Genomic DNA, 16777 nt, shown 5'->3' on the forward strand with positions numbered 1-16777 from the left:
AAACTGGAGAAATTTAGCATTCTGATTTTTTTTCTAAGACACTTCCTGCTAAGAGGATCATTGGAAGTTATATCCAAGTAATGGGGTTGAAAGTAATCAGTCTCAGAGCTATAGGGAATAATATTTATAGTGACATAATGACCCTTTGTGGGGTCCTTTTCTCCATTGATACGAAGTACTCCAGTGTCTGGTAAAATCAATTTTCATTTTTGATACATCCACCATCACAGGAAAATTTTTTCACTTAAAGCAGTTCTTCTGTCTTGCGCTTGGTTTTCTGAAGGTGTGTGTAGGGTGGGAGAGTTTCACCATGTTGACTGCTGAAGAATGCATTGAGAAAAGGTGAAATTAAATTTTGAAGGTAGGAAGTCAGTATGTAGTAAACTCCAGGTACCTTAAATAATGGTGTGGAGTTCTTATTCAGAAATTAGTTAAACCAAGTTTGCTGTTTCTTTAGCTTCCTTTCCAAATGCCCGAAGATTAAAAGCTCCCTCCGTGTATGTCTGGGAGTTTTGCTAGTGATCTCCCCGGTTGATCTGGTGGTGTAACTGATCCAGCAGAAGTCACACAGTAAATGCAGAAGTTCATAATGTTTATCACTTAGATTTTCTCGGCTTGGTGTTGTGGCACTGACTTTGGTGGTTGTTCGGAGTCCTCAGAGCAGTCTTTACTAGAGGTCACATTGCAATTAGCATCAACCTGATTAAACTAGCCTAATTATGGTCTCACAATTGTACCATTTCTCTTGAAATGCAGGATAGATGGTACCGCTGAAAAATACTCTGTAGGTACCATATTGTATAATAAGGCAGGAAAGGATGCAAGAAAAAGAGAGGGGTAGAGAGGTACGTATACAAATGAGAAGTAGCACCATACTATATAAATATGATTTTAAGTTTAAAACCTTGAAACTTTTTTGAAGACGTGGCAAATCTGAAGTAATACATTTTGGAAGCAGTGAATACTTTAGCACAGGTGATTTTAAACCTCCTATTTTACATTTCGTTGTGCAAGAACAAAGAGTTATTCAGAAGAGCTGAGCAGAAGCAAGCTTAAACTGCTAACAGGAGGTACTTCTTCTTATGCCCAAATCCATCTGTGGAACTCATGGCCACGCTTGTTATTAATTTTGAGGTGTAAATGGGAATCATTGGGACCGGGCATGCATGACTGATGGAAAAGAGGAAAAAAAAAAGAGCCAGATAGAAGAGGATCTGAACTCGCACAGTACAGTGTGCGAGACAATTTCTAAAGACTGATTATTTCTATGAATATTTTAATTTAGGATTTCTTGAAACTTTTCAAAAGGGGTGGAATGGCTTATTTAATCTTGTCCAATATTTGAGCAAAATGAACTTCAGCTCTGAATTGTTTTCTGTACAATACAGTTTCCTGATACTGTGAACTAATGCCAGCATTAACTACCAGGGAAGCAGCTCATCAAAATGCACTCTGTTTCTGGAAGATGTTTTTTTGGAAGGGGAGCTACCACAGAAGACTAATTAATTCAGCTTACTTTGTCCTCTATTCTACGTTTCCTCTCAGTTCTGCAATTTATAACTTCTTTTGTTCTTCCTTACCCTGTTGATATCGCAGGATTCCAAATCCTGCAGTCCTTCCCTCCTTGGAGCTCCTGCCTGGGTTCTCCCAGCTAACTCCCACAATCTAAGAGAGGGAATCTCAGACAAAGTATGTAATCTCGTGCTTTGGAAATTGGGAATCAAAAGCAGATGTTTCAGGTGAGGCAGTATCTCCATCTTGGAGTGCCGGAACTGCTGCTGAAGTGGCTGGTTGGTACTGTGGCAAATAGTGAGCAATGTGGTAACTTTCCAAGTGCCAGTAAGATAGCCAGTCAAAAAAAAGCGGTTTAAGTCAAGAATACTGTAGACTTTTACTGAGCCGCTTGGGAGAATCTGAATGTAAGGGGATTTGCTGTGTGTGTGTGTAGCATTGCAGGCGGTGGATGTGCAGAAGTCCTTCAGCCACGTCCTGAGGGCAGCAAAGCAGCCTCCAGGGTCACCTGTCCGGTACGGACCAGGGGGCAAACTGTCTCCCCTACCTGAAATAGCACCCGGACCTTACCGTTACCATTCACCATTTAATAATTAAGAAAAGCATATGTGTGTGTTCTTTTGGTTCCATGCTTTACAAGTGCTGCACAGCTCCATCTGTACCTCTCTTCTAGTGCTCAGTGGCTCCAATTTGTTTGACCTGTCTTCTCGCTCTTTTTTTCTGAATCTGAAATGGTCCATCTTGCCATAGGAAGGGGTTCCTCTTGTTTTTGCTGTCTGCATTGTAACTGGGGTAGCTGCGTTAGAGGCAGAACTGTGGCTTACTTTCTAAGCCAGTACAGGTGAGGAAAAGCAGCAGCATAGGGCAGTAGGTGCACTGCAGTGATGTAGCGAGGGGAGAGAAAGAGAGAATAATGAGATGATGAAAGGCAAAACATTCCCTGAAACAAGCTTCTAAAACAGCACAGAGAGAATGTGTGTGTGGTAGAGAGGGAGTTGTCTCAAAAAGCTCTGTTTCTTCCCTGGAGGCTCCCGTGTTCTATAATTGAGTCAACATGTCAAAGTGAAGTATGTGGCGAGGTTTGGGAGCGGGGGAAAACTGCTGCTTCTGCACATACAGGGCTGGATGAACCCCGTCTTACGGCGATAATAAGCGCTCTGCTGTTACACCACAACAGAATAGCTGTCCAACCACGCTCTACAGCTGATGTTTCTCTAAGAATTGTTTAAAATTTTTGTTTGGTTGGGAAGCTAAGAATAATTGTCTATGACTTTGCTTCTGATGCGGACGCGAATGAAGCTGATGAATGGAGGGGAAGAGGACTGGATGTGGTGTTGAGATACTGGCAATGCAAGCTGCAAGGGCCTGCCTTTATTTCTAAATCTCAGAGAAACAAATATCTGTATGTCTTAGATATTTCTGACGTTGGTGTAATGTTTTGGGGATATACTGACTTTTCATCGCTGTCTGATTTTTGTGTTTTAAATGGAAGGAAAAGGGACAATTACACTACTGTGTCCTGGTGGATAGTTGGCTGTGTGACTTCGTGCATGATGCTGCACTGGCAGCTCTCTCCTTGGACATAGCTCGCTGCAGTGTTGCCCTAGGAATTCATTTGAACTTGAAAATCCTTTAAAGCCAATGTTTCCATGCTAACAAGCTAATTTTGTCTTGATTGTTTTTTATGTAGAGTCTTTACCTTTGGCACTTTCATATTTTATAAATCATGCTTACTGACATACTTGATGTTCTGATTGTTTCCATAGTGACAGCAATGGCAGGAACCTGCAAGAGGAAGGTGACAGCATTGTGTTTTCAAGATTAGCTGGTTTACAGAGGAATGGTTTGAGGGGGTGGGAACACAGTAGGTTTTTCCAAGCAGTCACAGAATATTTAGGTATATTACTTGGAGGTCAGAGAGAAAAGGCATCAGGACAGAAGGACTGGTGCAGTATATTGGCATTTGTTCGTGTGGGGAAGCAGTGAGTGCAAGGTCAGCCTAGGAAATATGGGATGTTTTCAGCATGTCTCCTTTCTTATCAGCTTTTGGAGCAGCGAAATTTTGGAATGCAGAAAACTGCAGTCTACAAATTACCTTCACAGAAGGGGTGGAAGTTACCATGCCTGTGAGACAATGTGTAACATACTTTTGTTTCATAATTTCTTCCATCCAAACTCATAACCTAAGTGCAGGAAGCTTTTAGCATTAGAAATCAGGCACTTACTAAGCCATTAGTAAGAGCTTCAACCTCCTTTTTTTTCCTCTGGTAGAATCAGCTGTCTGATATTTTCTGGGAAGCAAGGCTTTATCCCCTTTCATTACACATCATATTACCCGTGTTTGTCAGTATGATACCTTGAGAGAATGCAGGTGTTTGATTAGAGTGCATGCTGCAGCAGAGAGGGTTGTTTTAAGGCATATTGTAGGGGAGAGGAAGCCTCCCGAATGTGTTCTTTTGTACTAGGTGTTGATGCCTCTCTCTGCAGTGTGGTCACTTGAAGCAGTTGCCTGATTTATAATGCATGCCCACCTTTCTTAGATCAGCACAGACAAGTGGGAGGAGGTAACGTGCAAGATGCTTGTAAATGATGTCAAATATTTTCTTTCAGAGACTAACCTTTCTCTCCGAAGCATTCGGTGGCATTCACAGTGTGCTTTCCCTCCCCACCGCTGCGGCAGTGCCGAGGACCTGCAGGCAGGTTTGGGACCTTGCACCCAGGTAGCTCTGCCTGGCAAGGCAAGGCAGGCAGCCTGGGCTGCCCAGCTGCAGGTGGCAGGCACAGCTCCGGCTCTGGGGAAATCAAGCAGCCTGGCGGTAAGACACAGGTGCTACACTCCAATTTAACACGTTGTTAAATTCACATCTCTTATGCCTTCCAGCCAAAATATGGCATCATAGTGTAAGCTGAATTTGTGCTACATCTTATTACACTGGGGAAGAGAAGTCGGCAGCTGGGAACTTGTGTTGCTTTGAAAGTTGCAGAAGTTACTTACTTGTCTGTGCCTGAGGCCTCTTAGGTCACATCTGCACTGGTACCTCAGCTGGTTCTTCCATTAGTTGGGTATCCTGGGAGTAGGGGGTGCATGAAAATATGTAATTTATGGTTGTTCTTATATTTATCTGCAGTGTTTTGGTCAGCTGGCATGTTTGCAAAGTGTTTTGATTCTGGTTTCCCCCCCCCCCCCCCCCGCCCCAAAAGGGGAAGTTTCTCTGTTTTGTACCAGCTGGGTTCATTGTGTGTAAAACTGGAAAGTGGTTTAGAAATCGTGGGAGCAGTTAGTTGTAACAGAAAGGCTGAATTAAATTGTGCCATCTGTTCTAAATACTGTCCTGTTATTTGCGGAACGATACAGAATTAAATGAAACCAGTTTGTTCTTAAGAGACAGGTTCATTTATAAATAGTTAAGCTGTTGAGATGCTGACAGTGGGAAAATAAGATTGGTTAGAATGTGTTCTCCCACCCATCCACCGCCACCCTACCCCACCTGAAATCCCCAAACTCATTGTTTTTGCATTATTTACACTGATGGGCCTTCAAGGCATAGCTTAGTGCTGTGCTTTAAGTAGTCCTGTGTCCCAAGCATACGTTGGACATCACTTCTATTTCAGTAGCATTATGAAATGTAGACAGAAATAGACAATTGGACATGCCTCTGTCATATGAAACTTGTATCTGATTTCTTCATCTGCAAAACTTACTTTTTATAATTTGCAGCTTTTTCTGACCCCCCTTAGAATGAACGGGTAGCGTTTTTCTTTTTTGCACTGTCAGTGATAGCAGTTAGTGCTTGTTCAGTTGCATTGACCCCCCCCTGCGGCTCGTTAAAAGATAGCTGTATTTGCAGTGGTATCATGGTGTGCTTAATTTGGCTTGCAGAATCTTTGTAGCTGTTTTAATCTTATATGAAATAGGTAAAATCCAAGAGGAAATTGGGAACAACAACCAAAAAAAAAAAAAAAAGAAAGAAAAAGAAACCAACTATTCACATGTAAATTTATCCATTAAAGCCATAGACCATGTAGACTTGGATAGAGTTAGCTGCATCACTTGAAGTAGGACTTGCTCTTAAATCTCAGAAAAACATCTGCAAAGAAGAAAGCATTTCTTATATGTCTTTTGCTCCTGGTTCCAATTACAGGCAGCTGTCTGATTTATACTCAGTGAAAACAGCTAATTGTGCCCTTGTAAACTTTTTCACTTTAGAGGAACATGTATTCATGTGCATGGAGACGTTTGCATGTGAAATACTGAAAACCTTTGCTGCAGATACAACATTTCAGAGTTCAAAACGTGTGCTTCAAATGCTCTTCTAAAAGCTCATCCTTCACCACTTGATAGCTGTCACCTCTCCATGTGCCATTAATGTTCAGTGCTGCTGCAAGCTCTTGGTAACAGATTGAGGTGACTTTGTGTGGTATTTTCAGATAGTGTTAGCCGTACAAATTGCTAGGATTCTTGTAGTCGTTTGCTCTCTGTCTCTTCTGGAACATGAAACTCATATGATGCAAAGGATTTTGCATTTAATCTTTTTGTTTGTAAAGTAGTAGAAGGATTGTTTAATGGATGATGTTGAATATGAGTTCCAATTATATGGAATGTTTTTAAAACACTCTGACTAATTAAAAAAGGGAAAAAAGATATTTAACCTAAAGTATGTTAAAATTTTAATCCAATGGGATTCAGAAGATTTTTTACCATTATGGGGATAGTCTGAATAAATAATGCTGATTCTTTTGAAGATATTTTTATTAAACTCTTCTCTTTGATAAATTTTGTGGCACACTTGAAGTTAGTAAGCTATGGAGTTAGTATCATTTCACTTATTAGACAAATATGTTTTGATAAAATTGCATGCGTTAAGTCCATCCCTCCCATTTTCGAGTGGTGTGTCTGCAGTGGGAAATGACTGGTAATTCAGTGGTACAGTGTGTTCTTTTACTGACGACACACGTGTTGTGTCACTGGGTCAGCCCGGTCTGTGTACTCGCTCTGTATTCATTCCTGCCTTGGATTGCCTTGTATTGAGAATAGCTCTGAGATATTTCAGCCGTGGTTGTTAATTTAAATCAAGATGCTTTGGCTTTCCAGAATGCTGTCCTCAGAACTTTTTGAGGTCTGGACTTCTGGAACATTTTTGTGTGCTTTCTAATCATGTTTTTTAGCGGTTTTTTTTTATTCCCAGAAATCTTTTTAATGTATGCTTTGAAAGATTCACAGGTAGTATTCTTACTGTTTCGTCCTCTGAACCTTTATCATTGAGTGTCTATCTTTTTTGCTTGTTCTTTCTCACTTCTGCCTGTCAGCCAGGTAAAATACAAGTTTTATTCCACGATGGTTAGGTGTAAATTTGTAGTTCTTTTGCCATGTTTATTAGAAATTGTCTTTTAGCTGGGAAGAAATTGGGAATGTCAAATTAAAAAAATTAATGTTCCTTTCCCACAGCAGATGAACTTTTGACATTGACAGGATCTGCAAAGCTGTTGACCTAACTACTGCATAAATTATTTCTGTGGTGGTGAGTGATTTCTGACCTGAAGTCAAAATAGGTGTTTATTCCTCAGATGCTTAATCTGTTGTTTAATCCCAGAAGTAAAAATTCCTTTAAGAAAATAATAAATCAGCATTGTAGCTTCTGAGGCGTAGAAGCCTGAGATGTTGCCTTTTTTGTTGCCCATGGTATTCAGTGGGGTAGCTGCTGGCCTGGGTGGAGACTGCTGGACTGGAGTCTTTTGCCCTGTCAACTTGATGAATGCCCTCTTTCCTTCTCTGCTGTCATTATTCTGGGTCTGAAGGGTTCTGGTTTATATGAAAGCAGAGGGCATTGAAGACCAGAAAAACATTGCTGTGAGCAGTGACTCATGTCTGTGCAGCCAGTTCGTCCACTGTTCTGGCTTTCAGCTAGGGTTTTTCGCTGTTGTTTTAATTTGTGGCATAGTATCAGTCTCTGTGAACACCTGTAGATATGGAATATGTGATTGAGCGTCCGTCAAGGCTGTGAGCAGGAACAGGAGAATATTTGGTCTCCACCATTGCCATGTGTCAGGCGAGTCAATCTGGGGCTGGGGTATCTCTCTGTTGTGTTATAACACCTTTCAAGACATCTTCTCTTGGACAGTCCTTAAGTTCTGGCTCAGTCTTGGCTGTGTTGATTGATCGATGGATACTTAACTCAAAACTTGGCATATTTGCTAAGTTTTAATGTATTTATTTTCTTTTTTAATGTGGAATGGGATTGCTCATTTCCCTGTTTTAATACGGTACTTAAGGGAATAGCTGAAGCATGCTACTGCTAAATCATAACACTGCTACAGCTTAGTCGCTTCGCATTGTAGCTTCCTTGGTAGGCACGACAGGGTTTTCAGAGTAGGCATCTACTTGAAAAAAGTGGATTTCTTTCTGGGTTCAGAGCTGTGGCAGCAGAAGATGTGTTTGTTTCTCGTGCGGGTGCAACACAGGATGCTATGACATGCTCTTGCCAGGGCCATCCCACTAATGACATTGACCACTGGTCCAGGCTCACCACTGGTTTGCTCCTCTGTAAAATTGCTGCCAGTTGAGATGGTCGCTTTGGTAACGTGAGAGCTGTGTGGAGACCACCAAACTCGATCAGAACCGAAGTCAGCTTCATTCTTGCCAGCCTGAGGCTATTGCTGTATTCCAGCTTTTATTACGGCGTGACAGGCACACATGGTGGGCAGTCCTTTGAATGCTGGCTCTGCTGTACTGGTTTTTTTCTTCTGGTTTGGGAAGCTGAATAAGACCTTGATTCTGTGTGGGCATGCTTCTTGCCTCACTTCAGTACCTCTCGGTAGGGTGCCTTTTAACATGCTAGCTTTAGCCAATTCCATAGTACATTTGTTTCCAAAATGTGTATCTCACTGGTGAGACACATCTACGATCCCCTTCTAGTGGCTGTAGGAAAACACACAGTAGGACAGTACGGTTGGTATGGCTCTCTGCTCCTGGAATGCTTTTTGGCACATTTCTGAATATTGGGAACACTGTCAGTGTCTCCCCCCTTGCCTAAAGCATGCTGCTAGAATGGATTTGGGAAAGCTCTCAGTTTCTGTGGGTACGGTTTCTGGATCACAGAAAGACAAGTGGATGATGTTAGTAATGGCAGGTCTTTGAAGTACATTAGAATCAACTTCAGAGAGAAAGAAAATCCTTTCCCTGAGCTACAGATAAACAACAATGCTTTCAAACCTTCAAGAGGATCAAGGTGAAACTCAGTGAACAGCAAGTGCAGAGAAGATGATCCCGCTTTGTGACAAGTGGCAAAAATACCTTCTTTCCTTTTTGTACTCCCATAACAAAGCACAGTAACGAAGTACTCTGAGATTGTTCTATGAAAGGAATATAAAAAGCTTTTTATGTTAAATATCTTCATCTTAGTATATGTGGGTAGAATATTTTTTGAAAGGGATAGAAATATCTCCTTGGAATTCTGAAATACCTTCAGAAGTGAGTGAAAGGAACTGAATTCATCTGCTCGTGCGGATGCATTTAACAGTGTTTATTTGCTTATTTAGATTGTAGGAGGCTTGCATCTTCCAGCTGATGTGTGTCACTCCCAGTTCAGTTGGCTTTGGCTGGGAGATAGAGAATGGAACAGTCTCACTTCTCTTTTTCCTGTTAAAATGTTCAGGAGAGAGGGAAAGAACTTCTGAAGCATGACTTGAAGTACATTTCAAAAGGTAAGTATGCCCCCCCCCAGCCCCGCTTTATCTAAGGAAAAGGCTGTCTGGGGAGGATGAGTTGGAGAACAGTAGAAAGCAGCTGCAGAACTGATGTGACTGTAGGATTGATCCCTCTGAGGTTCCCTGTTGGTTTTTCCAAGGTTCAGATTCTTGGAAGACAAAGGAGAAAATTAAACATGTTTTTTCAGAGGAGGAAAGTATTTTTCAAAAGCAAGAATGTGTTCACATGGCTTTGAAATGGTTGTTGGTGGAAAAAGGCTGAAGTTCAGTGGACAGGGGCATGTATTACCATTCATGACACTACAACCCGTAAGGCATGTTAAGACTTCTGTAAGAAACCAAAACCCAAATGTCCAAAATTCAAATGGGAACGATGAAGAAAAATTGATAGTTTTTTAAGAAAACAACTCTGATTTTTAAACATATTTGCTGATACATGGGGACTACTGGGAGAACTCAAAACAACTCTGCAGGTCACCTTTAACAAAAAGCTCACTGTATAGATAGGGCTATTAAAAGAAGCACCACACAACAGCGTGTCCCATATGCAATACAAAAGTGAGAACAAACTCAGAATTGAGAGGTGGTGGGTTTGGGTGGGGGAGGGAGTCTTGAATGCGTCCTTCGGGAAAGAATCTGTGTAAAGAATTGAGCAAGAAATAAGATGGCAGCAGCAGCAGCCAGGATTTGCAGAGCTTTTCAGTCCTTTGTTTGGTTATCTTGCATAAGTGCTTTAGCCAGAGACTCTTTCAGTAGCTGCATGGGGCCAGCTTGGAACACAAACGTGCATGAATCCAAATGTAATTTCCCTGTTGTGCACATTCTGGCTGTGACAGCTCAAGTTATGAATGTAAAATAGCAGGAAAAAAAGTTCAGAAGATGGCCAGGCCTGAAATGTTAATAAGAACTGACTTACCCAGAGCTCCCGCGAGCTCGGCAAAGGTGCTGCCCGAATTTTAAGTCTAGCTGCTTCCATCCTTCCTTTTGGTGTGCCTCAGAAAAGAAAACGCCGTTTCTCTGTGCATCTAAGTGATTCAGCATAATAGATGTGACAAACATTTACTTCCATGTGAGGTGCAAAGCAGGCAAAGAGGGTGATGCTAGTTCTCCACTCCAGTTTGTGGCCAGTGCTGGCACACAGACAGAGTCCGCATCAGTGCCTTCGGTCTGTAGACATGAAGCACTGTACAGGGAGCAACAGTATTTTTTCCCTTTGGGGCAGTTCTGTTTTCTGTGGCTCTATAATCTGCGGCTTTCCCTGCTTCCCAGTGTTCAGAAGGCATTTGTCTTTCCTCTGGGGAGGACGGGTGCGGAATAAAGGATTTCCTCCCCCCACATCAGTAGGCTGCTCACAGAAAGGGCACCTCGTCGTGGCTGTGGGACAGGGACAGTCTCAGGAACTGCAGACAAGGAAAGGGCTTTTCCCTCTTCTATATGCAACTTGCACAGCAATGAAAAGTTGCAAAGTTTACAGCTCTCCCTGCTTCTTCAACATCAGATTTTCCTGGGTCTGTCCTCCCTCTCTCTTTTTCCAACCTCCTTCCATCTCTTGTTACCATGGAGAATGAAATGCCAGTTCCATTCAGGTTGTTGGCTGAATAGGTTTTGAGGTTGATGGATGGTGAGAATCTCTTATCCCTCCTTCTCCAAACACCGCCCCTGCCTGGTTCTTGACATTTCACTTGCCAGAGACTGGCAGTCAGCGAGAGGGAGCTGAAAAGGAGGCTGGCAGTGTCCTGCTGAGATGCTCTTTCAGTTCCGTGGATGAAATCAGCAGCCGTGAGAAGGTCTTAAGGACTTCGGTGCAGAGCCTTGTCCTCAAGCTGGCTGAGGCATGAATGCTCACTTGAGTGCATGCTCCCGCTTCCCCAGAGCACCCAGGGAAAGAAAGATTCATGTGCAAGACTTGCTTCTGCTTATGACTGTGTTTCAAGGGGTGATGTAACCTCTGCGATGTAAAGGGAAAGGTAAGGAAGGAATCAATATAATGCATGTTCTGGCATAACCTGTTCCTCTCGTGTGTACTTCTTTTAGCGCTCCTCTTAGTGCCACGTCACACGAGAAGTGGAATTTCTTTCCTGCAGTCTGACTTGCCTGGTTTCCTGGCTGCGATGCTGAAGTTCGCAGAAGAGTCCGTGTTTAGTGGGATTCTAACAGTCCCCGTGTGCACTGGTTGCCTACGCGCTGTATTATTAGCACAGTGTCAAAACAGCTTCCTGAGTAAGGTACCTTAGAATAACAAATACGTGGAATTGTGGATCTTGACAGGCCCCAGGTTGAAACGTGATGGTGAGGGTACTGCTGAAGCGCATAAAATGAAGCTACAAAGCGGAAAGAATCAAAACAATAGCACTGTAATATTACACAGAAAATATGTCTTTGTTGTGATTGATTACTTTTCATGCAAGATAAAACTGTGGTTTTTAAAGTGGATCAGGAGAATTTTGAGCTTACACGGAAAGGCTTAAGCTTGTCCTTTTTATTGGAGGGGTTGCTTTGACTGATGTCCGGTTAGAGAGTTATGCAGAAGTGAGTACCTGGCATTGTTTGATAGGCGTGTGGATTTTACTTCTGGAAGTAATGGTTAGTAAATTTTATGACTTTAGAATTTAAATTCAGCCATTTTTTCCAACCAGAAGCATTCCACAAACATATACTTGTTGGGAGAGGGAAGGCGTTTTTGTGGGCTTTCTGCTAAGACCAGTGTGTGTCAGGACTGTACCGGCACAGGAATTAATACTGGTGGCACACTTCAGCGAGTGGCATTTCAGTTTGTTTAAGGTCATATGTGGAAAGTTGTTCTGGGTCCTTTTGAAAAGCTGTGCTGCATAAGTGATTGTGAGCTCCTTTCAGTATGTCTTTTCAGAGCATTGAGCTGGTAAATATTTCCACACCTTCTCTGTGTTCCTAAACTTGCTAAACAAATACATCTTTCCACACTACCACCAACAGCTTTTGCATCTGTCTTGGCTCCTTGAGAGTTCACTTTCCATTTGATGCTTTGTGTCCTGTTCGTTGTTGGATTGTTGTCTCCCTGCTGGAGTCTTCCTACTGTGCGGTTGCTTTTCTCTTGTGTGAGCCACTTCCAAGACGGTAGTATGTTAGCTGTTTGGCAACTGGCGTGGTAAAAGGGAATTTTTAATTCCTGCATCAGAAAGCGTGTGTGTGTGTCAATAAATACAAAATAAAAATAGAGATACAAATATGAAATATGTATGAAAATGCCACCCCATTCCTTAATTAGTTTATTGGTAAGATTGTAGTAGTATTTTTGTCCCCAAAGCTAGGAATTCACTAAAGGGATACATGCAGAGTGGACCCAATTACCCATGACTTTTAGTGGTATGATACAGGGTGCAGGACTTTTGGTGTGAACCTGTTTGTCTGGAGTACTGCAAAAAATGTGCATTTTCAAATACACTACTGAGGCAGCTTCTTTTTACCATAAATACGTCATCCATGTTAGATGGAGTTGAGAGAAAGTGATATAGGGAGGAAGAAAGGGGGGGAAGCCCACTGGGACACGGAATGATACTGTAGTTGGGGATTGGCTTCCTAATAGGCACGCAGCTTCATGTTACCACTTAGAAGGGATAGGGGAGAGGGTGAGCATCTGTTTTAACGTCGTGATTCTGGGTGAGCTGAAACTGCATCAGCATCGAGTCTTGCATGTGTATTTCCATTTATTCTCTTAACCTGCTGGGTTTTTTTCATTCAGGTATTACATTCTCTATGAAAAAAAAAATACACTCCTACCCGCTTATGAGTTTGCACGAGATGAAATCGCCAATCTTTCTCTCCCGCTCTGTTTGTGAGGATTGTTATGCTAATAATTTCAGAGGTTGAGAGAAATTTTTCTGGGTGTTTGACAGGTTTCAACTTCTGAAAAAAGATCTTCCAGTTTTCAGCACTGATATATTTAGATGTACTTTGTCCTCTGAAATGCCTCCTTCTCTTCCCCCCCTCCCCCCCGACTGACCTTTACTTGATTGTTTTTTTGTTTTTTTGGTTTTTTTATTTATTTTGATGTTTTCCCTAATGAGAATTGGACTCACATAATAACAACAGGAACAATAAATTTTATTGTTAGGACACATCTGGTAGCTTCTCTGCTTCATTCCATCTGGTCTTTGGTTAAATTATTCTTGGAAAATTTTTTAATGTCTCACTCATTTTAGATTCAGACTTGTTTGATTCATTTTTCCCTCCTCCTTTCTCACCTGAACAGTAGCCAGAGCTTGTCCTTTTCTAATCTCACCCTAAAGCCTCCTGGCTGCTATTTAAGTACAGGCAGCTGCAGGAGTATCCAGCTCTAAACCTCCTTCGGTTAGCTAGATGTTTTACTTTACCTTTTCCTCAGTGAGCAGTGCTTGTGTGTCGGTGCAAAGCCTTCCCAGGCGGTGCAGCGTGGAACTGACCTCTGTGCTTCAGCTCCGCTCGTGTCCCTGCTGCCCCGGCCGGTGAGGATGGGTGAAGCTTTGTTCACTGCAGCTGGGGAAAGAGCCCAGAGCGGAGCACCAGGCTGAAGCCGTCTGTCCAGGGATTTACGAACACAGCTCTTCACTGATGCATACTTTGCTAGTTACCTTTATAACCTTAAAGTCTCGAAAATTAATTTTAGTGTAGCTGTTGCCAAAGCTTCCTGCCTGCTCTAGTCAAGTGAATTTTTAAGCCCTTTAATACAGTCTGGCCTATATGCAAAGAATGAGCATCGGCTCTCCAGTTGCTCATTCTCTTATCTCAAGTGTCATTTAGTGGAATCTCTCTACCTTTTGCCTCCTGTAAAATGTAAACTGAATTACAGGCATATAATTAAATCAATATATTAAGTGTGTGAGGAATGAGAGGCAGTGGGGATTTTGATGGCCATATTCACAGTCAGTATATTAAAATCTATGATATCAGGTATCTAAGCTATTTTCTAGTGTATTGAGAACACTGGTTGTGTAAGAACAATTTCCAGCTGAGAGGAAATGTGTTTCTGTGCTAGGTCAGCACAACAGGCAATCATTTCTCCTCACCTGGCAGAGCGGCTGCTCCATAAACCATGTGGCTGCTAGTTAAAAGACTCAGATGTGTGGTATTACTGCTCATCAGGGATGGGGAGATTTGAATAATTGCTAAATACTTGTGAGGGTTTCACTGGGGGAAAAAAGTGACAATTCCAGGTTGTGTGCATTTGCTTTTGCCTGTAATCCCTGTCCAAGTCACTCAGTTGCATCTGGCATGCTCTATACTTAAAATTACCTTGGTCGGTGTCTGAGACTAATTTTTCTGCCTGATTTTTTGTGTGTGCCTAAGCATCCTGCACATAATATTGGTGCTTGCATTGTGTATGTAGATGTAGAGCATTGGATTCTCAGAGCTGAGACATTTTGTTTTGTGTATTTTACATTATGCATAATGACTGAAGTTCCTGTTGTCTCGCCGTAACCCAAACGTGGAACACAAAATCGAAATGAAAAACCATAAAACAAAATATAGCACAGGAGGCATGACAAAAAGTAGGATTAATCTCTTTAATGTAAATATTGTTCTCTCTGACCTTGGATTTCTGGAGAGGTGTTTGATGTTAGTTTACCGTGAAGGCTAGGAATAGCAAAGTGGTGTGGGATGGAGTCACATTTGGGTGCAACATGAGGTATGCCCCCTACAATTAGATAGATTTGTGCCGTGTGTACCTTGAGGCCAGCTGCTGGCTGTCTCAGATTTGTCCTTGTGAAATCCTTTCCTTTAGTCTTGTTCCAGAGCTCTAGTACTCTATACCAATACATCCCTCTCCACTCTTTTATTGGCTCTGTATTGCTTTTCCCCAGCTGTGATTTTTATTCTATCAGTAGAGCAGAAAGATAGAAGAGAAGCAGGGGAAGAGATATCTGAAAGTGGTATTTGCTTCTCTTTTAAATAAAAGTTAAAATAAAAGTTCACAGCAGAGAGATGCCGTAGGAGAAACAGGAGGGCACAGTAGGGAGAGCTTTTGAAAATGCTGCTTGTATTTCACTCTTGTTCAGGGTTTTGACTCCTAGAAGCTATTCAGAAGGGTTTTTTTACCGTTTTGCAGTTTAAAAGTCTAGATGGAAATATCCAGTGTCTCAGTTGCATAGTGATTCTTGAGATTTAGGACTAGACACACACATATATACACACAAAAATAATTATCTAATGAACTAGGACATTCTCGAGCCAGTTTCTGTATCCCTTGCCTTCCCCTCTAGACTGTCTAATAATCCTGGTTTGTGAAAGGGGATCTCGGAGTGTGCTGCCCCTGGAAAGGTCGGTGTTGCTCTCATCTACCACAGTTGTGTCATTTCTGTCTGGTTTAGTTCCTGCCGTCAGGCAGCTGGAGGGTGTATTTGATCAGCTCATAGATCTGAGCAACTGATAATCATTTTTTGGTGGGTTAGTTATTTGGATCAGCGTGCTATGAATAGCCAGGGATGTGGGTCCCCCTTTTTTGCTGATAGCCACTAACATTGGTTTATGCTGCTCGTGGCACTGTACCGTGAAGCTACCAACCCTCCTCCTCTGTAATACGCTAGCAGATAACCGACGGAGCAGTGTTATGCTGCGGGTGAGCGCAGGGCAAGCTGCAGTTTTGTCTCCTGTAAGCGGTATCTGTGTAACCGTATGTGTGCGTGGTGACGTCCTCTTAGGCAGGGGCTTTCACACTCACCTGGGCTCAGTATCATCTGCAGCGGTAACAGCTCCAGGCCAAGCAGGCACGGCTGTAGGTGGAAGCAGTTCTGCTCCATCCTCCTCTGCCGCCTTTCGTATTTTCTCTCTCTTGGGCCTAGCCCCGTAGGACCAATAACCTCTTCCTTACTTCCCGAGACCTTAAACTCATGTTTCCATCTGTGCTTTGCCTCCCGCACAAATCAGGCATTGCTTGAGGTTAATTGCAAACACTAAACCCGTGCTCCCACACGTCACCCTGCGATGCCCCTGCTCCTGAGCAGCGCAGCATGGGCTGCCTGTACGCGAAGAAGCTCTTTAGTGACCTCAGTCAAAAGACATGAACTGGCTTGGCAGGCGTGCTGGCCCCGGTGTTCAGGTGAGAACCAACAAGATGTCATCAGGAGTTGCCATCATGTAGTAACTTGGAAATTGTTTTTGAGATTCTTTGCTTTTGGCATTTGATCTTCAGAGACAGTATGGATCTTTTAATATCTTTACCCAAATGTGCTTTTTCTTTATTCACGGGGAAGGGTTATATAGGAGGTGGTCTCTGGACCCATCTTTCCATTTCCATATTTTATCTTAACAGTTGCTTCGGTTGTTTAAAGTACGTGGGTTTGTTACTCTGGATCGTGGAGATAAACAGATGCCAGTAGCACGAGGCCTTATCAGCAGTGAGCAGCTGTACTTGCCTTTCCGTTGTAAATCTGGGCACCTAAAGTTCAGATGAGCAACAAAACTTGGTTTTCTGGAAGGGAAAACTTTTAAATTCTTTGGAATGTGCCTCTGTGCTTAAAGTAAACTAGCATTAGCCTTTTTGGGGAAGGCTCTGACCTGTTGGGGCTCAGAGTTCAGGTTCAGGGTGGTGAGTATTATGGTCTGTAGC

General features: G+C 42.5%; 1 protein-coding gene across 4 annotated transcripts in view; it reads left to right on the forward strand.

Annotated features, from left to right (window-relative positions):
- NDST2 (N-deacetylase and N-sulfotransferase 2) overlaps nucleotides 1-16777 on the forward strand; it is a 136869-nt gene that overhangs the window by 33461 nt on the left and 86631 nt on the right. The gene's annotated exons all lie outside the window — the stretch shown is intronic.

The sequence above is a fragment of the Falco peregrinus genome, chromosome 1 (assembly GCF_023634155.1).
Source record: "Falco peregrinus isolate bFalPer1 chromosome 1, bFalPer1.pri, whole genome shotgun sequence".
NCBI classification, from domain to species: Eukaryota; Metazoa; Chordata; class Aves; order Falconiformes; family Falconidae; genus Falco; species Falco peregrinus.